Source organism: Lissotriton helveticus, chromosome 10 (genome assembly GCF_964261635.1).
Source record: "Lissotriton helveticus chromosome 10, aLisHel1.1, whole genome shotgun sequence".
NCBI lineage: Eukaryota > Metazoa > Chordata > Amphibia > Caudata > Salamandridae > Lissotriton > Lissotriton helveticus.
Window position 1 is genome coordinate 377493671 of NC_136071.1, and position 24372 is coordinate 377518042.

Sequence of the window (24372 nt, forward strand, 5' to 3'; positions counted from 1 at the left end):
GGCTATATCATAGAACAGCTATAAGGAGATGGTTTCGAAAGCTGCAGAGGGGCTCAGCTCATGCTAGGGCACCCTCTCACACAAAACCAAGCACTCTGCCTCCAGGATTGTCAAGGCCTGCCATAGGAGTTACTTATAGGTTAATATGTGTCTATATATATATTGTCGGTCAGCCCCTTGGTCGTCCACTAACAGAAGTATTTCAGTACCGAAGCGGAAGTACCGAGTTGAGTGTCGGAGGACGTTCCCCGGGAAGCAGCTGCTACGGTGAGAGACGCTGTGATTTTTGGAAGAGTTAGACCAAGTTGTGAAGGTGCACAGAGGCGAAGAATAGGGGTTTGATTAACTAAATCCCTGTCACCCTGTAAGTAAATAAGCAACAGATTTGAGTGGGTAATATGTCAGAAGAGCGGGAGCGCGAGGAAGCTTTTGAGGAGCTTTTTCAAAATTTGCCGGTAGTGGGGACAGAAGGCAAATCTCAGCACAAGAGAAAAGACGCTAATGAAAATCCGGATGTCAAAACTCTGCTTAAATTGTTAGAAAAAAACAGCAGGGGAGAACTCACGAAATGGTGGGAGATTCGATCTTTAGAAAAATACAAAGAAGTGGGGCGGGTCCCGCGTGCACTTCGCATCATGCTGGTACCTTGTTTCGAAAATCCTAACCCTCTTCTATTAAAATATTGGGCTGAGTACAATTTAGAAGCCTCAATGAGATTACTGTGTTTACTGGTAGAATACGCTAAAATAGACCGGCAAGTCAATTTGGATGAAGTAGCACGGATTACCTTGGAACTTTCAAAAGAAATATATAATAAAGAGAGAGTTTACATTGACAAAACAACAAGTGAAATGAAAGAACGCCTAAGGAAACAGGAGGGCGTAATAAAAATGGGCAAAGCATTCAAATTTGCCCGTGATCAGCAAGATTACCAACAGGGGCGCATCTACACTTTTGCGCGCAAATATGATCACCTAATGAGTCAGCGTAATACCACCACTACCATTCCTAAACCAATGCCCACAGTTCAGCAGGCAGAAGTAGGAGTCAGTGACCCCGAAGCGTCTATTTCAGATGCGAGCCTAGTTCCAAGCGAAGAGGATTCAGATGAAGGCACCTCAGGTGCAAAACAAGGGGATTTGGGGCAACTAACCCTTGGAGAAGAAATGGAGTTTGTGAGATTGCAACGCAAGGCGACACTCCGCCCAAGGATTCCAAATGCACAACAAGGCACAGGCGGAACCAGCGACGGAAACAACGGCGCCAATGTGCAGTCATTAAAAGGAAAGCAACAGAAGAGATTCTGGCGCAACAAGAACAAAAAGACATAGACGAAAACACAATCATCAATCTCACTGATGTAGATCTCAGTAAAGCGGAAAAACAACTACTCGCTCTTGGCCTGTCTTATTGTCCGGAGAGTAATTTTAACTATGTAAATACCCGGATTGACATTTTCAAATTCATTCGAAAAATTAAATTGAAAAAGTACTATGCAGTCAAAACAGGTTTGGAGGCTAAGAAACAATTGAGTAACACACCATTGCCGGAGAGGACTGGAGTTCAGACACGAGATGTGGGTCTTTTACGAGATTTACAAAATCTAAGAGATGAAGACAACAGCAACAGCAGCACCCAGGAGGTAGCTAGAGAGGAGGGGATCAACATAAATCAACCAGCAGAGAGCCCTTTCAAACCAATATCAACTTTTAATCCTAGCATGCCTCGAGATGCAATTGACGTGTTTTCAGATAGAGTGATAGAAGAAATCAAAAATCTTCAGAGTAAGACCATGAAATCCTGTACTAAACCCAATGTAAAAACACGACCCTACACCTTGCTTATGAAAAGACTGAAAGATGAAAAGAGAATTGTGATCAACAAATCGGACAAGGGGGGGAATGTAGTGTTATGGGGTAAACAAGAGTATATCGAAGAAGCCAACAGACAATTGGGTGACACATCCTGTTACTCTAAAATTGATATGGCCACTGCCAAAAAGATCAATGATTCCTACCGCTCAGATCTACATAAATGGAAACGTGAAGGCCTCCTAAGCAAGGATGAGTTTACATTTTTACAAAAAGACTTCCCTGTAATGCCCAATATGTACTTAATACCTAAAGTGCACAAGCAACAAACACCAGTGCCAGGCAGGCCCATTGTGTCCGCTATCAACAGTATGTTTGTGAACACATCAAAATATATCGATTTCTTTTTGCAGGAATATGTGGTCGCATTGCCGGCCTACATCAAAGATACCACAGATTTTTTGTACCAATTGAGCCAATGTAAATGGTCTGATGATTTATTGCTTATCACGATAGACATAGCGACATTGTATACAAGCATAGCTCATAATGATGGTCTACGGGCAATGAAATTCTATTTAGACAAACGCCCCCTTGAATTGTATACACATAGCAAAATGTTATTGGATATGACAGAGAAATGCTTAACTAAAAACACTTTCCTGTTTAACAACAATGTGTACAGACAAGAGAGAGGCGTCGCCATGGGGTCGTGTTTCTCCCCCAGCTACGCGGGGCTCCACGTTGGCTGGTGGGAGGAACACGTCCTTAGGGTTGAACATGAGGAGTTTTGGGATAACAATGTGATGGAGTATTGAAGATTACATAGATAAAGTGTGCATTATCTGGAAAGGGACAGAAGATTTGGCACATGAGTTCGTAAGGGCGATCAATGTCAATCAATTGAACCTTCAGTTCACAGCCAATATCAGTAATTCAAAAGCTAGCTTTCTAGATGTTTTGATTGAAATTGAAGGCAGCAATATTTCCACAAGCCTATTTAGGAAGGAAACTTCAGGCAATTCTATTATGCACGCGACAAGCTTCCATCCGCAGCACACTATCAGAAGCATCCCCTATGGGGAGTTCTTGAGAATTCATAGATCATGTAGTAGCCCAGAGTTGAGGGATAAATGCCAGCAGGAAGCTAAAAACAGATTACTCAGTCGCGGATACAAGTCCACACTGTTAGAATCAGCCATGAGGAAAGCAAACTCTCTTGATAGGCAAGATTTAAAAATGTTTAATTAATTAGATATATTAAGTATACACATGCTTTTATATATTATACATTTTAGAACGGTAAAACTCGAGTTTGGTTGAGTTAAGGTCATAGAGAATACCTGCCACACGTGAGAAAATGCTGTTGTATTTACAAACTAGTACTGTTACAAGATGGCGCCCATATTTTGTTGTCCATAGGAGCCCATGAATCCTTGCAGAGGCCTCCCTCTCTGTTCACCACTAGTAAATTTTGGCGCCAGAATGTTATTTTAAATGAATGTGCAGCGTTTGTTAAGTATCAGTGAGCAAGGGCACGGACGTGCCCGAAACGCGTCTGATGGCATTTATTTACCCACTCGTTGCTATGAAATAAAAGACAATAACCTGATATCATCTTGCCTTGGAGTGCTGATTTGGTTGTCTGCGTGCCTTTCCGTGCGGCAAGCACATTGGTGAAAAGCTGGATTGTCATATATATATATATATCTTTAAATGTATTTCACATCCAATGATGATACAAATACCTAATCAAAAGTATTATGTGCCTATTTTAGTATGTCTTTTATGTCTAGTCACTACTTTGCACAGGTGATCTCAGTTTAATCACACACTAGCACTTTAAAAGGTGTACCTTACAATACAAACGCTGTCATGTGATCAAGGCTCCGCTGAGCCGAAACGTCTGTGACTCTTTCTGCCAAATAAAATTGTGAAGTACCTCGAGGTCCGTGTCCGGTGTTTACTTGCCAGCAGAGGGAACTGCGTGTGCCTGTGAGGAACGGAATTCAGGATATATATATATATATATATATATATATATATATATATATATATATATATATATATATATATATATATATATATATAGATATAGGATATAGGTATACTATATCTAAGTAAGGGGTTATTACACCACCTTACCCAGGCTGTAAGTACAGACCTGTGGTGTCAGTTTGGAAGGTTAACCAGGGGTGGCACAATGCATGCTGCTGCCCTGGTAGGCCTAGGGTGCACCTATGCCCTGGGTACCTAGGGTACCATATACAGGGGCTCACAAGGGTGACCCAGTAACCAATCTGGTATGTACCTAAAGTACATGGTATCAGTTTAGAGAGAGTACAGCTAGGCTGGGGGCCTGATTAGCAGGGCCACAGCCATACTAATGTCGAAAAACCAGTGAAGCAGAGCAAAAAGTGGGGGTAACCATAGGAAGCAGACCCTACTCTCCTACACAACCGTCCCCAAATGCAATGACATTAAACTAACCGTGACCAGTTGAGTCTTCATATTCTAAGTGGAAATATCTGGAGAGTCCATCTGCATTGGCATGGTTACTTCCAGGTCTATGTTCCACTGTATAGTCCATCCCCTGTAGGGAAATGGACCACCTGAGTAGTTTGGCATTTCCACCCTTCATCTGTTTGAGCCTCAAGAGGGGCTTATGGTCTGTCTGAACTATGAAGTGAGTACAAAACAGTATGGCCTCAGCTTCTTCAGTGCCCAAACCACAGCAACGTCCTCCCTCTCAATAGCTGACCAAAGTTTCTCTCTAGGGGTGAGCCTTCTGCTAATAAAAGCTACTGGCTGGTCCTGACCTTCTTCATTCAATTGTGATAGCACAACCCCTACCCCCAACTCAGAAGCATTTGTTTGAACAATGAATTATTTGGAGTAGTTAGGACTTCACAGAATTGGTGAAGTGCACATGGCCTGCTTAAGGTCATCAAATGCCTTTTGACAGCTGACTGTCCACTGAACTTTCTTAGGCATTCTTTTAGAAGTTAAGTCATTCAGTTGTGTCACTATGGAACCATACCCCTGGACAAATCCCAGTCCCCTATAGTACCCAGTCAGGCCCAAGAAAGCTCTGACCTGAGTCTGGGTGGTTGGAGCAACCCAGTCCATTATGGTCTGGATTTTGCTCTGCAATGGTTGAACCTGGCATCTACCTACAAGGTGGCCCAGGTACACAACCTGACTCTGCCCTATCTGGCACTTAGTAGCCTTGATAGTTAGGCCTGCCTTCTGCAGGGCCTCCAAAACATTTTTCAGGTGGATCAGGTGATCTTCCCTGGTGGAGCTAAAGACAGCAATATCATCAAGATAAGCTGCACAGTAGTCATCCAGGCCTGTGAGGACTTTGGTCACCAACCTTTGAAATGTGGCAGGTGCATTTTTCAGACCAAAGGTCATCACAACAAACTGATAATGCCACTAGGGGTTGAAATGCTGGCTTTGGCTTTGCATCATCAGCTAGTCTGATCTGCCAGTAGCTAGCTGTTAGATGAAATGTGCTCAGAAATTCGGCAGAGGCCAACTTATCTATCAATAGATGTGCTAATAGATCCGGTAAGGATTGAAGGTTTCTGGGTTCAGCTTGTGCCTGCAATGTGTTAGCTTGAGGTGGCAACCAGCTCGCGAGGCCACAGAATTTCAGGCCAGCGCCGATTCGTAGGAAGACGAGGAAGATGCCACGGGATAACATGGACTCCCTCATCCAGAAGATCGCACGTCAACCCTGGCTCACCTTCCCTGGTGCCACAGCTGCGGCCTCCATAGGTAGTAGCAGGACCTTCTCCTACAACCTGAACCAGCTCAAGAACCTAGTGAATGAATTGTGGGTCGAGGACCTGAAGATCACGCAGCGGGGCTGCAAGGGCGGTGCACCGCCAGCCGCTCCACACAGCCCGTTCGTCACCTACATGAACATCTGCTAGATGGGCGTCTTCCTGCTGCAGAGCCGGTAGGTGTATATCCCGCTGCATGACCACCTGGGCATCTGCGGCATGATGAAGGTGATCTATGGCACCCTCAGCATCTGCGGTTCGACCGGCTGCAGGAGGTAACCGGGGCCATGTCGCCCCCCCCATTCAGCCCGCCCCTCCAGCCCTTTCAGAGAGACGCGCTGCGCGAGCCCCGCGCCTATCATTCGGCCAGTTTGGCCCCACCAGCACTCCCTGCATGCTCAGCCCGCACAGGGCCAACCTGCACCAGATCAGCGCTCTGGACGGGCCTGCTGCTTTCCTCGACATTCTAGCGCCACCTTATGACCCAGAGGACGAGCGTGACTGCCACTACTACCAGCTGCTGCAGCCATCCTCCACTGAGCCCAACGCCCAGGGCGGCAAGAAGGAGGGTGGTGAGAGCCGAGAGGTGTGGCTCCTGGAGGTCCCCCAGCGAGCTGACTTCTGGTGTGGAGGAGAACCTTACCCGGGGCCCAGCGTGACACTCAGAGAGCATCGGTGACCTGTGAGCACCTTAGTCAGAACAGTATCAGCCACCCAGGAAAGCATAAAAATCTGTGTTTGGGGCCCTGGCTCTTTGAGACAGTGGGTGTGCGAGCCACTTTTGTCCCCCTGTGTGTTAGGTGGACGCACAAGCAGACTGTCTGTCTGCGTGTGGAGGTCACAGGATGGACATGGCAGGAAGAGGTAGGCAAGGGGTCAAAGGACTGGGTCTAAAACAAGCTCCCCTACTGGCCAGAATGTGTATGTTTGTGGGAGGGGACAGTGCCCATGGATAGCACTTTACACGAGTCTCTGTGGAAACAATGTATTATCTGTCATCGCTGTCCCTTAGTATTTCCTCTTGGGTATTTGAAGATTTTACTTTCGGAGTCAATCACTTTATCTCCCCATACCTACCAAAAATGAATGTGTCCTTGTGTTATGTAACTGGTGCCCACGTAAGCCACTTTAATACCTTCAGGTGGAGTTTGCGCTATATAAAACAATCTACAATGTATGTGGTTGTTGTATCTCTTTCCTTAATTGTATGCATTTCCATGAGTATGTCTTCTAATGGTGTCCCCACCTTTCATTGTCTGGGATTTACTCTGCTTCTTTTGTGAATGTCCTTTAACTTGCTGCAGCTTCAGTAGTTGCAGTATGCTCCACTCTCAGTGCACACGAGTGGATGCCACCAATCCACCTCTTCCATGTATTTGCAACACTCCATTTGTTCCCACTGGTGCCCTCCCATAGTCGACTACCGCATTTGTAGCACTGTTACTATGCCATAGTTTACATTTTAGCAGACCTTTCTATTATACCTCCTCCCCATATACCCTCACATATATCTTGGCGCTATTGGCAGTCGCTCCCTCCCCCTCAAACCTCACACATTATTTCATAAGAACTGTTCTTCTACTCGTGTTTTTACTAACTCCTTAATGTCTGGTTATTCTTTTGCACGGGTGACACCCGCATACAATTTTATATACCTTTTAAAGTCCTCCACAAGAGAGTAAAATATAAATTATTTCCCACTTGCTCTCTCCCAGTTGTAGTTAGTGTGGTGGTATTTGATCATGTTAGCTTGTGTTGCAGAAATGCTTGTTGGAGTCAGTGTCCTTTTTTTGGTGCTAGACTCACCCCTCTTGGATTACCACTTTGATGTTACTTGTGCACCTGCTTTGTTTATTATTTGGAAATGTTTGGTGCTAAACCACTGATTGTAATATAATGTGCTAGATTTTAAAGACCACAAGACACAAAGGTATACTCCTTATAAGGGGGCTTTCCTTGATTGGAGCTGCTGACCTGTCTGCCGTGGCCTACTTGGAATTACTCTCTTTGTTCATGCAGTTTTTGCAGCTTTCAGGCAGCGGACGCTCCCGGTTGACGGTCCTTTATGGGGCACTTGGTGCATCAGTGTTTGTTGATGACAACGAGCCCCCTCTCTTGCTCCTTATTGTTTTCCTGATTTGCTGTTGGGAAAGGACGTTCATGCGGTGGTTCATGCAAGAATCTTACTTGGCAGGGATGGATTGAACAGTTTTAAAATATGATAGCACAAAAAGTTGTGTGGGTTTACTATGTGTTCATTTCAGATTAGTAGCATATTGTATTGTCGTTTCAAATAAAATTGCATAAACCTCCTTCATTTCCAAATTGCCGATATTTACACTTTCGAATGGATTTTGTTATGATGGTGTTTCGGTTACTTTACCAAAAAGTTAGGCACAGTTGTATAGGCGACAAGTAGTTTGTTTATGCAACATATAAAACAATTATTGTGAATCTCAGCATTTTGAGCACATAGATAATGCTCTGCTTTTCAAGGAGGATAGTGCTTCAAATACATGAAGGCTTTTAACTCCTAAGATTCTCATATATGTCCTTGCATTGATGCTTTTCTAACACAGAGCCTTTCACATATATGTGCACTAAAGGTTGCTAAAGCCACAAGGTGCCCATGTGGCCTGGAGCTGGGGAACAAGGTACGAGCCTTGGCGTTGGCTCAACATCCTGTGATCATGGGGAAATCACTTAAGCTCCCCGTGCCTACCAATAATGAATGTGTCCTTGTGTAACGTGACTGGTGCTCATTTAAAGCGCCCCAACACCTTCTGGTCGAGTTAGCGCTATATAAAAAACAACAAAAGGCAGCAGCTTTCTTAACCGCATGCGTGCGGTAGGATTTCCGCCCGTACGCTGGGTTTTAGGGATTCGCACTTTACATGACGAGCTGGGCTCGTCATGAGCGTGCGAGGAGGCTACCTCATGACGAGCCCAGCTCGTCATCAGCATCGAAGGGGTTAAAGTATGCACCCAGGTTAGAATTTCATCCGTATCCAACAGGACTGCCTCACCAATGCTCCAATTAGAAAACTCAGCACTAAAAAAAAATACTGCATTACGATGCAGTAACATTCCACTTTCGCTCTTCGTAACCAGCTACTCCTCCAAACACTTGCTAACTGTGTCTTTGCCTTGGGCCCTATGCAGTGCCGTGCTGCTATATTTGCTTCGACGGCCGGTAATGGCTCTCCTGACCCTGTGTTCACGATTGACCAAAATTTACGTGAGTCTCTGGTTGCAAGTGCAGCGGTTAAATTTACCCATTTATCATGGTCCCATTCTGCCTTAGCACAATTAATCAGGCGCTTATATTCAATTCTCCTAGCTTGAATTTGAAATGTATTATTCACAAACCGCAGTAGCTTCACCCTTCCACCGACTCAATTACAATAACTTTTATTTAAGTATTAATTATTACAAAAATTAAAAGCCATTGTTATTTGGAATATCAATACATCTAAGTCACGTAAATACAATACATATTGCATTACAAATGCTATAAGTGTCACATTTGCAAAAGTTATAACTATTGGCATTGTCATACACAATGCCAATAACTCAAACTTTAATGCTGCGAGACCTATTGCATTGTAAATGCTTGTTCTTCTTCCCAACAAGCTATTACCTCTTCTTTCAACTCTTCCTCTTCTTCATCATAATCCAATTCACACTACATCTCTCCTTCACTCTCACCTGGCCTCTCACCATCTCCCACACCCCCATCAAAATACTTCCAGTCAATTTCATGCAAACTAGCATCTTTGCAAGTTTCTGTCTCATCCCACGCTGTTGGGATAGTTGCCCAGCACCTTTCCCTGACTTCTGGCTGGGTAGCCCAGGTCGTCCATGACCTGGTCGGTTCCCCTTTACCACAACTACCTTCTCTCTGTGGCATGCTCCCAACGTTGCCCTGCAAGTCGCCTCAACCTACAGATGTGTAGTCCTTGACCCTGAACTAATTACCTCATAAACTGAGTGGCCATAATCTTCTGTAGTCTCCAACCACACCTATCTGCCTTTCTTCGCCGTGTCTGAAACACCATCCACATTTTTATCTCGTTTAAACCTACTACTAGATGCTCTGAAAACGATGCTCCTGTGAGCATGCTCCCTTGCCTCATGAATCATTGCTGCTACTTTTAATTCTCCCAGTTCTGCCGCAATGTCACTTTCTCCTCCAGCTGTGAAATCTTTGATTTGCTCACCTGTATTATTTCCACCTTCTACAAGAACTGCTAACTTTTGCTCTGTTTCATCTAATGGCCCCTATTTCCCCCCCCCCCGCTCGTAGAAGCTCTTCCACGGTCTCATTGATCCTTCTCCTACAAGTGCTCACGTTCCTGACGTCACCAGAGCACACTACTGCCTCCTGCCACGCCCTTGCCATCACTGCACCATGGCCTGCAGGCACCGATGCTGTGCGTGCCTTCCCTCTCAGACCTGGCATTTTTTATTTCCCCGCAGGGCGCTGGCTTCCACTTTGAATGGCTGCCACTTCACTTTCCCCGGTAAATCCGCTTGGCATAAACTGATCTGCAACCGCTTAGTCTTGCATTTTTCCCCGCAAGACATGCCTCACCATGCACCTTTATTTTCGGCGGTAAACAGTCAAGCACTGCAGCGAAAACATCACTTGCTGCCGAACATTTTGGCCTTATCAGACCCACCCAAGCCTGCGACAAAACACCAGGTTGAATAAGATCTTCCCGCCCTGCATCATAAAGCACCTTTAATGCCGCCCTCACGATGTTTACCTTATCCCCCATAACAAAATAACTCTACTCTCACTTCCAAACCTAACCTAATTATGGCCTGATAAAGCGGACAAAAAACTAGTAGCCTGCTACTAGGACCACATGGAATAACTGGGGAAGCCCCTAATGTGACAGAGCCCCTAACTGTCACTTAAACCTCGCCCGATCTAAACTAACCTATAGGGAGCCCTGGTGGCCTGCAACACACCAATTTCCGAAGCACCCTGGGGTTGGACATTCTCTGGGTGTCACCACCAAGACCCCCACTCTCCATCCTGATAAGAGGCTAACAGTGTACACTAATCACTACTCTTCCCTCTAAATATTACGTAGATAAACTTCTCTCCCGAGACGAACTATCCACTCTATCCACATCTGGCTACTGATGAAGCGAGGTAGAAAACAAAATTTTGTTTAAACTCATGAAGTCACACTTCCATAATATAAATTAATAGTATTAATGATTTGTGATATGTTATGCTAACTCAACCTAGATTAAACTTTATACATGGGGAGAGTAACATGTGTGCTCATAAACGTGCATTATTGTTGCATCTTTTGTTTGTGCAAAAAAATAATAAATTAATTTTGTCGTTTTCATTTTTGTCATTACTAACTGCTGCAAATTTTAAAGTGGCATGTGCTTGTTTTGCTTTCCTTGTCTATGTGATGTTATTTCTACTATTATAGGTGCATATAAGATTTCATGGATTTTTGAAGACTGGTAGATATAAAACGCTGCTTTATTCGTTTGCTTCTTGCTAGGTAACACTAGACTAATAGGGTGGGTTAATCTATTAGTAAATGAAGGGTGGAAACAGAATAAAATAATATTTCTTTCATTAATACTTTTCTTGTGTTTGTTTTATACTAGAAAAATAAGTTGCCTGCTTTTGGGCCTAGTTTGCTCGAGTTTGCAAAAAGATGAATTCAATTTCTGTCTGAAGCACGATGTCCACCCTAAAGTTTTCCATGAAAGTTACATTCACATAACAATGAAGAAGCGCTGTCATTATTTTTGTCGGACGTGGCCAAGGTCAGAGACCGGCAGAAAGAAAGTTTGATTACTTGGCATCCGAGGAAGTAAAATGAAGTCAGTGAGAACTCTTGTTCAAATTTGTTGCAAACTAAGGAAGCTTTGGAACACGTACAAAAAAGACAATGGTCTCAAAGAATATGACAGAATGGAAGTTTTGAAATATGGGGTGACATGTCACTTGTCACTTTCGGACCAATGGGACATCGACATTTGCAGAAAATTTTCCTTTACTTAGATTAGCTAGCGTAGAAAGGTATAAAAAACCCGTGCCCTATGGTTAGGGCTGGCTGCTGCTTTTCAACTTTCAGATGAGGGTGTCGTGCTGACGGACTTTGCTTGGAGCACGTAAGAACTCATAAAGACTTTACTTTATTTCCATTTATTAAGCTTAGTTAGGGGCTTAGGATTTTAGAAATGCTAAATTTATAATTTCTTGCTTAAAACTGTAATTTTCTAAAATGTTTTCAAATATGCTTACTATGATTCTAATAAAATTACATTTATAAAATTATATTCACAACAATCTAAATTAGTTAATAAAATCTTACTTTTGGAAACAAGCTGGTCTTGATTATTCAGAAGTGTGGGTTACTATTAGCTAGATGCCATCGCCATGGTGGTCATTTAAATAGTTAGGATTTGTTCAAATGATGTTATCTTTTACCGCGGTTGTATATAAATTGTAAATAAGTTGTATATAAGTTTAATTTGGCCACCTGATTCAGTAGGTCAAAGTATGTCATATATGATTAATGGGTCCATGAGTTAGAGTAGTGTTTAATATAATAGGTTATAGAGTTAGGTAGCGTTGCTTATGACATATTTCCTATAGGCCGCTGGATCACTACCAAAGCCACTAACTAACACAACTAACTAGACAAACTAACTGAATGATCCCCAGCCACCAAGTTGATTTCCCATAATGGCGCTTAACTGTTGCCTACCCTTATCCTTAAACTCTGCAACCCTGCCCACCCATTCACCACTGAACCATTTGTGGTCTAGCAGCCACCCCCCCCCACCTCATCATAGGGGATGGGGAAGTCCGTTAATTTTGTATTCAAATGAGTCTCTTCCCTTGAATTTAAGTTAACTGAGATTTGCAAAGAGATTTGACTTATTGCCATTAATACAGCTTCGTACCACTATGGTGAACCCTAATACCTCCATGATATACGAGGCATCCACACACAGATGTCCGGGGTTCCTGTCTCCCGCTGTGCTTTTGCCAACCATGGTCCACATTTGTCTAAATAAATATTTTATTGAGTTAAAAGAGAGATCGCATTGTGGAATCAGCAGTCTTAACATAAAACAATGTATTCTCAGTAAAATACCAACAAGAAGGGAATAATGCACTTTGAAAGACAGCGTGCGTATTTTTAAGTTCTTTTCTCAGATGTTGTGGTTGCCTACGCTTTGAATCAAAATGGAAACTGGAAGTGAACAGTGAGAGTTATGCATTCCAAGTCAGCATGAAACTGCTGACCTTCAAAAAAGGTAAGGTTGCTCTAATAAATCCGTTGCGCAACGCCACTGAGTCTCAACCAGCAACAACATGCTATTATGCTGTTAGAGGTCGTTGAAGGGTGAATTTCTTTCAGGAGTGCATAGGGAAAGAGTTATTTGTGTGAGAGATGAGGAAGATAGTGAACAAAGTCAGATGGGAAAACATTTTTGAATGCTTCATTCTTTCAACTTTTTGTATAACTCAAATAATCAGTCAAACAATCACAGGAGGCAGGTTGTAGGCTTTAATAAAAAATGAGGGAACAAACTATATCAAACACAGTTGTAAGTGTCCTGCAACTCAGATATCTTTGGACAGGGTCTTGCTTTGGTAGGTGGCCCCTTGAACAGAGTTATCACTACCCAGCCTTTACCCAGCACATGGGCAAATATGGCGAACCACCCAATGGCCTTTGGAACCTGATGCACTTCACCCAGTAGTGCAACAAATGGCGTCATCATCCGTATTTTATAGAGAAGGAAGTCAAAAAGTCAGTTGTCCACAAGGACAAACAGATTCCTAACACCCGGTCTTCCCCTGGAAATGTGAGTTATTATTAAGCGTTGAAAATGCACTTTAAGTCCAGACACCACATGCACTGTGTTGGAAAGTGGTTTATTAGTAGTGATGAGTAGTGATGTACCACTACTGATAAGGCCATAAACACAATAAAAAGGTTCAGTTAGAGTTTCAATAAATGAATCCCTTGCTCAACTGTTGGTTGCTGGCAACAAGCAGGAATGCTTAACTTAGGAGACAGGTGTGTAATGCATTTAAAACACCACTACTTTAAATACCAAGGATACAACACATAGTACAAATCCAACACCAGTTTATAAAAAAAGGTTATATGTTTATGAAGAATTAAACACCAAACCAACATAAATGCAATGTAGGGAATCGGAGTAATTAATTTTTAAAGGGCAAACACTTTCTAGTGCTTAAAAGCACCAACTTTGGATATTGGACAAAGTCAAAGTTTGAGGCTGACTGCGATGGAGCCCTGCTCAGATGCACAAAGCGGGAGGCCTTGGTCAAAATTTGACCTTCGTACTTGGAAGCTTTTCCGGAGGATTTTTTCTCGACAAAGAGCGAGGCTCCTCTTCAGGCTAGATTCACATCCATGCCTTCGGCATGATCCAGCACTAGCCCTCGGTCCACTCTTGGAAGTTTTGAGCTCCAGAGATTTCAGTGGAACAAACCTGAAATGCAGGCTGGGTGGTGGTTTGAGGTAGCCAACTTGACTCTCGATGTCGAGTTGGTCATCTCTTAGGACTTTTTCCAAAAGTTGCTCCAAACATTTTCAAACTTCTGGAACTATTTCCTGAAGTTCCTCTAGTGCGTTCAAAGTGTCCAAAACACCGCTTCAAGGGTCTAGAAGCTCTGAGATGGTCCTTGGATTGTTAGGACTACAATTCCCACAGTGCACCTGGCCAAATTCTTATTAGTTCATTGGACGCACTCCAGGATGGAGACTTCTTGGTGGAGATGATGCTGGTGGATTCTGTTACCCTGTAGCTTGCAGGGAGTCCACTCCTGAGTCCAAGAAAAGTCCTTAGGGCTGTAGTACCAGATTGTGCAGCAGGTACAGTCCTTTAGAGTGCAATCCAATGGGTGCAGAACAGGATTCCAGCAGGGTAGTCCTTCTTCTCTTCATTTTTCCAGGCAGTAGATCTGGGTTGTTTTGCAACTCCCATATTTATTCAGTGTTAATGGGCATCAAGCATGGGGCACACCTGACCAATGGGATGCAGGATGCCACCCTCAGGTATGACCACTTCCTCCAAAGTGTGGCATAATTTTGCCCCAGAAAGGACTATTTGTTCAAAATCCAAAATGGAGAAACACTCTACTGGAGGATTAGATCTGGCTAAGGCAACCCACTGGCCTGGCTAAGATTCTATAACACTCCCCTTCCAACCTCTTCACTAATCTAAGTACAAGGGCCCCTAAATGTCTGGGGTTGCAGGATGTGGGGGTGAGTCTGGACTATCCTAACGTGGCAATCTCCCTTTGAAGACCAGTCCGATTACTCCACCCCCATCCTACCTTTTGCTTCTGCAGCTGCAGTTCTCCACTCACAGGAAATACTTTGGCTCTCTAGCAGGCCACTCAGGCTAGGACAACTGGAAGGCAGGATTTTGGCTTATGGAAAATAAAGTTCTATAACTTATTTTCTTTAATAGTTATAACAAATCTAACAATGGCAAGTTTTGGGATTTATTCTACCAATTAATTCAAATCTTTGAATGACATTTCTACATAAGGTAGTTTGAGACTTTGGAAGTACCTTTAAATCCAAAGTCAAATTTGTATATACATTTATTGTAAAGGCAGCCTGAAAAGCAGTGCTGCCTTTAAAATGACAGCAGGCAACACGGTTGTGCACACATAAGTGCATTAAGTCTACTGGGAATCTAAACCTACATGCCCTATTATATACTAGAGACTTACAGCTACGATGTCGGTAGCAATTGTAATGAAACCTAATTACCATATATCTTATAATCAGAGCACTGGCCCAGGGTCTGGTAAGTAGAGCCCAGTGCACAGTTATAGTCAGTTACCACCAGTATCAAACAAAAAATATTGGTGATCAGGGCAAAAAAGATGACTTTCATACACACTGGTATTGTTGCTTATTTATGTCTAGATGTAGAAAATGTAACCTCATGAGACTGTTGTAACTATTTGGTGTTCTGATATCTAAATACTATGCAGCAATTAGACTGGAACACTGTACACAGCGCTTCCCTTGGCACAGTATCACATAAAGTCGGCGACGTACTCAGTGGTATTGTTGTAAGCCTAATCATTGTGTCTTATTTTTTGGGGGAAAATTAAACCAAAATAACAACATTTTTATTAGCTGTAATTATAGTTATCAAAACAGAGCTATTAATGTATATTTTAAGCTCTTTGGGTACAATTGACTGTAGGAGAGTAGGGTCTGCTATCCTATGGTCACCCCAAATTTTTGCTTTTTGCTTCACTGGTTTATGACTTAATGTGGCTGTGGGCCTGCTAATCAGACCCACAGCCTACTGTTCTCTCTCTAAATTGTTACCCATGTACCTTAGGTGCATAACGAAATTGGAACTGGTTCACCTTATTGACCCCTGTAACAGTGTACCCAGGTACCCAGGGCATAGGTGCTTCCAAGGCCTACCAGGGGCTGCAGCATGTATTGTGCCACCCCTGGCCTGGCCTCCATATTTGACACAACTGGCTGATCACTCAGCTGGGGTAAGTCGGTGTAACCACCCCTTACTTAGGTGTAGTATGCCTATACCTAACCTAAAATGGACACATATGTTTCTATCAGTCACTCCTATGGAAGGCCTCATCAATCCTGGAGGCAGAGTGCTTGGAAATATGTGAGATGGTGCTCTGGCATGAGCTGAGCCGGTCTGCAGCTTTCGGAACCATGTCCTTTAGCTGTTTCATGATATTGCCATACTCTTAAGTGCATTATGAACCTCGCGGTTAAATGCTATCTTGGGTTTGGCTTTATCAAAACATGTCGAGTAAGGTGTCATAAGAATTGGAATACTACCCCCTCGCCAGTTCTGGCGATGGGGGTAGCATTCCACCCTTCTAGAGGGACACGACATGTACCTAGCCTGAACCCCGGTTAAAGTTAAACAGAGCCTCAGCATCACAAAATGGATGCTGCCACCACAGACACAAGTCTGACCTCCTGCTGCTGGGAGTCCTTCCAGCGAGGGCAGCTTGGACAAAGGGTTTCCTGCCTGGGGAGGTGATAGCACCACTCCAGACAGGATTTTGTGTATTGGGTAGGACAGGGCTGAATAGAATCAGACATGCCTGGGGCACACAAGGTGTCCCTGTGCATAGGCCAGTTCAAACCGGTGCTGGGGCTTTCCAGCCCCAGTCCTGGCGCGAAACTGGACAAAGGAAAGGGGGTGTAACCACCCCCCTTCCTGGTTCCACCCAGAGGAGGGACCTAGTAGGTGATCCGGCCCCCCAGATTCGAATAAGAGTGGGAGCTGTGTCCTGAGACTTCAGATCATCCTGAATCAACTTGAAATACAGAAGAAGACTGGACTTCGACATTCTGATGCACAGAAGACGGAAGAGAATCTCCCTTGTGGCCAAGGAGTGACCACCCTGTGAACACAGGCACCAACCAGCAACTCGACATCTGCTTTGCCGCCGCCTCCCGCCGGAGCCCGAGCCCGAGCCCAGAGCCTGACAAGACCCAGACTCCCAGACTTCTCACCGCCCGATCCACAGTCCCTGCAAAGAAGGGACCCGTGGATGCACCGAGAGACGTGGGACCGGACCTCTTGGAAGACCCCCGAAATGCTGACTGCGTAGCATCCGAGGCACCCTCGATGCTGTGCTTTGGGGTTTGAGAAGCCCTAACCTCGAGCAGCCCTTGCACCGAAGATCATCTCCCCAGCATCTCCACGATCTGTGTGGGGCCCTTTTGCACTGTGCCACTCGACGCGCCATCCCGTCCACTTGCCACATGGCTAGCGGCCATCTTGGCAACGAAACCTTCAACTTACACTGCGGGTCTAGTTGCTCCAGACTTGCCCTCGCTCCTGTAAAAGGGAGCACCTGCTCTGACCTTGCTGGTCCGAGTAACAAGCCTTTTTCGATTCCTGCGTGGCTTGCATTAGCCAAGGCCTGTTTGCTCCAATCAAGTTGCCGACACCGCCAACAGTGAGAAGCCTGCGTGGGACAGCTCGTGATTGACTCCTGGACGTCCTTGACCCCTCGTGTCCACGTGGCTGCAGAGAGAAGCTACACCTCAACGCCTGTTTGCACCCAACATTGCCTGGTTCCAGTCTGGTTCCACGGTAGTCACTGGCTAGTGACTTTGAACATTGTCCCCTCTGCTTTCAGGTCTTCACCTCTTCAGATCCACCCTTGGATCCACCAGAACTCTTCACATCGAGCCGCCTGCAGCATCTTCAGCTCCAAGCACCATCGACCTGCGTGACGAAACCCGACATTACTTCGACCCTGTGCACCCGCTTCCTGTGGGTGAGGTAACTCAGCAACGCCGGTGTTCCCACACTGGTACACACCTCTAGTGTCTGTGTCTAAAGTTTCATCCTTCTAGGTCACTCGGAAGGTTCCTTAATAACTAACTTTGTAACTTTTACGCACCATTGACATTGCATTGGTAAAGCGTGCACTTTCCGCACTGCATCCGAGTCCCGCGGGCCTTTCCCGACTTCTTCACTGCTAGTCCCGAACAGCTCCAGCAATTCCCCAGGCCCTAGGCCTCTTCACTTTCCCCATAGCGGTTCTTATACCACTATTTTAGTATATGGTTTAGGTGGCCCCTAGGGCTCATCCATAATTGTGCAACTTTTGTGTATTTAAACTGTATTTTGTTTTAACGCATTTGCTTCTGTGCTCATAAAGAGTATCAGGGATATTTGTAGAAATAAATCTATATATATTTTCAATATATATCTGTATGGTGTCCTTTCATTTGGTATTCAAGGGATTGTGTATGGTAAAACAGCTTGCTTCACATGCCTTTACAGAGTTTTGCCTAAGACTGCTTAGTCCATGCTACCCCTAGGATAGCTTGTCTATAAGGTTGACTTTACAACCTGCACCATAAGGGTTGCTTGGCATGGTACACGGTGATCACTAGAACTAGTGAGCATCATATACCAGGCCAACTTCTCACATTGACAAAGCCAGACGGAAAATTAGATATGGTGTATTGCAATGTATGCACGCTGTGCAGAAACTTGCCAAAACTCACACAGGACAAAATATATGTATGCATGTGAGATATCTTACCTATGTTTGCAGGCAAATATTCCGTACACATGGAATATTTTGCATTTGCAAATGTACTTCTCGTGAGGAAAAGTGTGATTTCCTCCTAGGTTTGACCAAGGTTTGACCAAAAAACGGCAGCATTCTATAAAGAATATGCAGATATCCTGGCTCCCAGGTTGTTACAAGTTTATCTGGAGGCCATGGAGACTGGAGCACTCCCCCCGACACTTTGCGAAGCTACCATAATAACGAAATTAAAACCAGACAAGGACCCAACCTTGCCAGACTCGTATCGTCCACTGTCTCTTATAAACTTAGACGCTAAAATATACGCCAAATTACTTGCGAACAGGCTACAGCCTATGCTGTCGCAAATAGTCTACCGGACCAGTCTGGTTTTATACCGGGCCGTTCCACTGCACACAACCTGAGGACGCTCTTTGGTGTACTCCACTACCTAGCCCCCCACGTACAAGCAACTGCTGCGCTGTTGGATGCCACAAAAGCGTTTGACGCCCTGGAATGGAAGTTTCTTTTCGTGGTACTGACTCATCTGGGCTTCAGTCCAGTGTTCAACAGGCAGATTCAAGTATTGTATACAAACCCGACAGCCCGGTTAAAGATAAACGGCCAGATATCTGAACCTTTTAGCGTTACTAGGGGGACACGGCAGGGGTGTCCGTTGTCGCCTTTACTGTTCGCCATAGCCATGGAACCCCTAGTGGAAAAACTCCGACAATTTCATACGCAGACGAGTACCGGTTTCACGACTAAAGGTATTTTAATATCTATGTATGCAGACATCATGACCATATACATGATGAATCCTAGAGACACTTCGATAAACTGATAAGGGAGTTCATACGATATGGAGGACTGACGGGAGTTCAGATAAACTGGAGGAAATCTGTGATGTTGCCGTTAACTGACACTACTGCTCCCTTCGTGTCGGAATTCCCGATTCAGTGGATTGAGAAAGGGACGAAATATTTGGGAATACACGTGAGTAGATCTTTGCAGGAAATATGAACGCCATTTATGGTAGGGCAATGGACTGGCTGGAAAGTAAACTACCAAGATGGAAGAGTTTGCCGCTCTCCTTGACGGGGCGCAATGCAATTGCTAAAATGGTGATCCTGCCAAAATTCCTAAACCTCTTTGTAAATATTCAAAATGCCACTAAACTCACACTTCTTCAAGCGGATATGCTTTAATATACTGGAGTTGGTGTGGGCGGGCAGGCAACCTCGAATTTCCTGGAATGTACTCACGCTGCCCTTTACACAGGGTGGCTTGGGAGCCTCAGACTTTGAGCTGTATGCCTACAGCGTACAGGCGCAGTTCCTACACTTCTGGCATCACGCCACACCATTTCAACCGCATGTGGCGATAGAAATAGACAGGATCGCTCCGCTCCCGCTTAACACGGCTGTGTACCAACCCTATAAACGCCCACAGCGGGAGGTCGACACATTGCAAGCGGTGAGATGGGCGTGGAAAGGTATAGCGAAAAGAGCCCCTAGAGGCCATCCTCTTTTGGGTTAAATGGTTATTTCTTGGGTTTTTGCTGTGGAAATATATCCTTTTGCATTGTGGACTGCTTCCTGTATTGAGTAACATGCTGATTGAACTTCTCTGCCTGCCCTTTGGTATGTTGGCCTAAGAAGCTGTGTATCGTTGTCCGGAAATAAGCCGCCGGCCCCAGGGTTGTAGGCGAACGGCAGTGTACACTGAGAAGCATGCAATAAACTGTTTTAAACTAAAAAAAAATAATACTTCAGTAAACGCTTCTCTATTGCTTTTTGTCCATTTGCCACTTCTTCAACAGTCTTATCTACATGAAACGTCATCCTTTTGTCTTCCAACTCACTGCCCCAGACAGCAACTGTGAGAAGTTGGCCTGATGTATGATGTCTCCAATTCTGGGGGCACCTTGTATCAGTCCAAACAATCCCTTATGGTGGTGGTTGTAAGTCAACCTTAAAAGACAAGCTATCCTAATGGTAGCATGGACTAAGCAGCCTTCAGGCTAAACTCAAGAGGGCATGTGAAGCCAGCTGTTTTACCATATGCAATCCTGTAATATGAAATGAAAGGACACCACACAAGTTGTATATTATAAAAATATATGTATTTATTCTCAGAATAATCCCCTGTACTCTTTATGAGTATAGAAGCACAAGCGTTTAAAGAAAAGCACAGTATAACATATGAAAGTTTCACAATTATGGATAGGGCCGGTGGCCACTCAAACCATATATCAAAAAAGTGGTATAAGTATCACTATTCGATCAGTGGTAAGGCCTAGGCCCTTGGGAATCGCTGGGACTACACTGGACTAACAGCAGTTAGGACGGGAGTAGCCCGCGGGAATCGGGTGCAGCGCTAAAAGCACACGCATGCACCAATGTAAAGTCAATGGTGCGTAAAAGTTATCGAGTTACAGTTTTAAGAGTCTTCCGATTGGACTAGAAGGACAAAACTTTAGACTTAGACACTAGAGGTGTAAACCACTACAAGAGCACCAGCGTTCAAGAGTTACCTCACCCACAGGAAGCGGGTGCACAGGTGCAAAAGCGTGTCGGGTTTCGTCGTGTAGATCTATGGAGCCTGGAGATGAAGATGCTGCAGGCGGCCAGAAGAGAAGAGTCCGGTGTGATCCAAGGGTGGATCGAAGATGTCGAGTACCTGAAAGCAGAGGGGACAGAGTCTGGGTCACTAGCCAGTGACCAGGAAGGAACCAGGAAGGAACTAGGCGATGTTTGGCGCAATCAGGTGGTTGTTGTGAAGCTTGTCTCCGCTGCCACGTGGACTCTGGGGCACCGAGGATGTCCAGGAGTGGATCACGAGCTGTCCCACAAAGGCTATCGCTGTCGGCGATGTCGGCTTCCGGATCGGAGTTAACAAGCCTTGGCAAGGGCAACCCATTGTGGAAAAGTAAATTTTGCCATGTTATATGTGCCTACGTGTTCCCCATCTTATGCTATATGTGCATGATCGATATGCATGTATTCCCCTCTGATCGATTAAAGACGCAATTACAGTTGTGTCCATCTCTAGTATGCCAGTTTCCAGTCTTCGTGAAAACAACGAATATCAGGCCTATGTAAACCTGCGTTGCCACATTTTACAGTGTGCACGTTAATTCATTGAATTGTCCCCGTTTCTAGGCCTCAAAAGGGCCCGGACTCAGATTCAGCTCCTGTCTCCTGAACCCTCTCCGAGGAGCGATACAGCCCCCACCTGTATCCCTGACCCTTAGCTTACTTCTTGCCACGCAGTGCCCGGCCCGGCCTGGCTCTGCCTCCCAGTCTGCCAAGAATATGTTATGTTTCTAGTTATCAGTTCAGCCCTCCTTCTCTGCATTCCTAAGCTACTGAATCGCATCAATAGTTTCCGTCATAGTCTAGCCTTTACGTCTCCATGCAAGAGAAATACTGTATTAATATTCATAGAATATTCCTCGCACACACAATACATATAAAATTATGCACGCACCAGTCTTAGTGTCCATTAGCCTTTACCCTGATAACTTTTGGATTCTATCAACATGTACTCTAAACACCAGATACTAGATATGCCTTGGGTACGTGTCGCTCTGACACTCCAGACTTTAGTCTCCTCTTCTAGCGCAGAAGTCATAGCCCCCAGTTCTCCCTGGTAACACGTCATTGCCCATTTGCGCGCACCACTAGGTTAGAGGTCCCAGCTGCTCAGGTAGCCCCCTCCATGTTTCCGCCCCGTTTATGACATATTCTGTTACGTTTACATCACATGTCTATGTATACGCCCTGTACACGCCTTCTTGTTACTTCATTTTGTCCTTATTTTTCGCGACTGTTACGAGTCACGCCTACTGCTACGCCTACTGTATTGAATGTAATGCAATTGTTTTGATATATATACTGTGAACTGTTACTAAAAGTTGTCCAAGCCTAGCACATTTATTCCCAGATCCTGCCCCCGGCAGTTGCCATCTTATTCCCGTACAGGCTGTCCTGTTCCTGTCCTTTATGCCTATTAAAGCCTGTAAACTCCAGCTACCTCGAATCTTGACTCTTATTTATTGAGCTACCTGTTTATTGATTATTCTGAAAAATAGATCCGGTAATAAATTATTTATTTACCACATAATGGCGCCCGAATAGGGACTTGCCCTTTCCCCACGCGCCGGAGAAGCCACGCAGGCCCCCTGATCCTCTGCAGCCGTGACGGAACCATACCGTGCACGTGCAGATATTTCTGCTTCAAGTATCCCTCAGGCCCACGGAGGAGACGGAGGTTGCGGTCCAGCATCCAGACGAGGCGGTGAGGAACGCGGCGAGTCCCGACCAGAGCCCAAGCCGAGAGTCCAAGGTCCGAGGTATCCGGAGGCCCACCTGTAACTGAAGTCCGAAGTTCGTAGTCCGTCGTCGTAGCAGTCCAGTCCAGTCCGAGGCCTTCCGTTCTTGCTGCCCGGTGAGTACCGTTGCTGGGGTAGTATCTAGACAGGGTCAATTAATTGTCTCTGGTCCGTGGGTTTGGGTACACAGATCCAACACGAAGTGTTCACCTAGGTGGATGCGGGTCCTGACGTGTCTCTTCATGGGACCGGTAAGTTTCGTACTGTTTTAGCAGTGCATCTAGTAAATTCTAGTAAGTTCTGTTCTCGAGAAATTCATGTGTTCTGTTCTCAGTATACCAGGTAATATTCTGTTCAAACTGTTATTCTAAATGTTATTCCATGTGTTTTCAATGTTGTGGTATGAGTGATTCGTTTTTCAGTTATTATTGTGTTTATTGTGTATTGTATTGTGTCCAGACTCCAGCCTAAATTATGCCTTTGTTCTCGAAGTTACGTCAGTTAAAAACCAGAAAAGGTCTGCTAGAGGAAGCAGTTCCTGTCCCGCCTAGGGACAGTCCAGGTCATTTTATGTATCATAAGCATGGCATAAGTGCCATATTATATCTAGATTTATGGGTGGAGTACACCAAGGAATTAGAAGAGAAATATAGATGGCCCGTGTCAGGTACATGGGATGCCGAGTGTATCATGCGAGTAGAAGAAGCATTATGGAAAAAGAAATCCAGACAGTCCCAGAAAGATGCCATTGAGTTATGGCGCAAAGAATCTCACAGAAGAACGGAAAAAGAAATCAGAAAGACAGAATTAAGTAGAGAATCCTCGGAAAGAGCCCAAGAAAGGGAATTAATCGAAGTAGGTGAACGAGTTAAAGCCGAACAGTCAGACAGACAGAGAAATGCCCTTATTAAGGGTATGTATCCTCTTCTCGCCGAGGGCTTGCCGAAAGCAACCCCGGAAGCACCATGTGATTTTCCGCCGCCATTAGTTCCGATTAAGTTACGTCACAAACCGACCGCAGCTGATATTTTTCTCTCGTCCTATTTGGACGACACAGTCCCAGAATATGCAAATCCTGCTCAGCCAGCTCCCGTAAATAATGTAATCCCAGTTCCTCCAGCCACCGGGGCACCCGTTGCAGCACCTGTTACGGTACCCCCGGTCCAGCCTACAGTACATGTACCCGCTACATCAGTCACTCTGCCAGCCCGTACGGTACCAGTCGACGATTCTAGTTTAGGAGCCGCGGGGGGGGGAAGTCCTCCTTGTACCCCGCTGCAACACAGACGTGTGACATTACTCGAGCTACATGCCCGAGCGTTACAGCGGTCACCC

At 44.9% G+C, this 24372-nt stretch overlaps 1 pseudogene; it reads left to right on the forward strand.

Moving 5' to 3' along the window:
* The first annotated feature begins 1720 nt into the window (after window positions 1-1720).
* LOC144784022 (2-aminoethanethiol dioxygenase-like) lies at window positions 1721-6281 on the forward strand (annotated as a pseudogene).
* Window positions 6282-24372: the final 18091 nt, after the last annotated feature.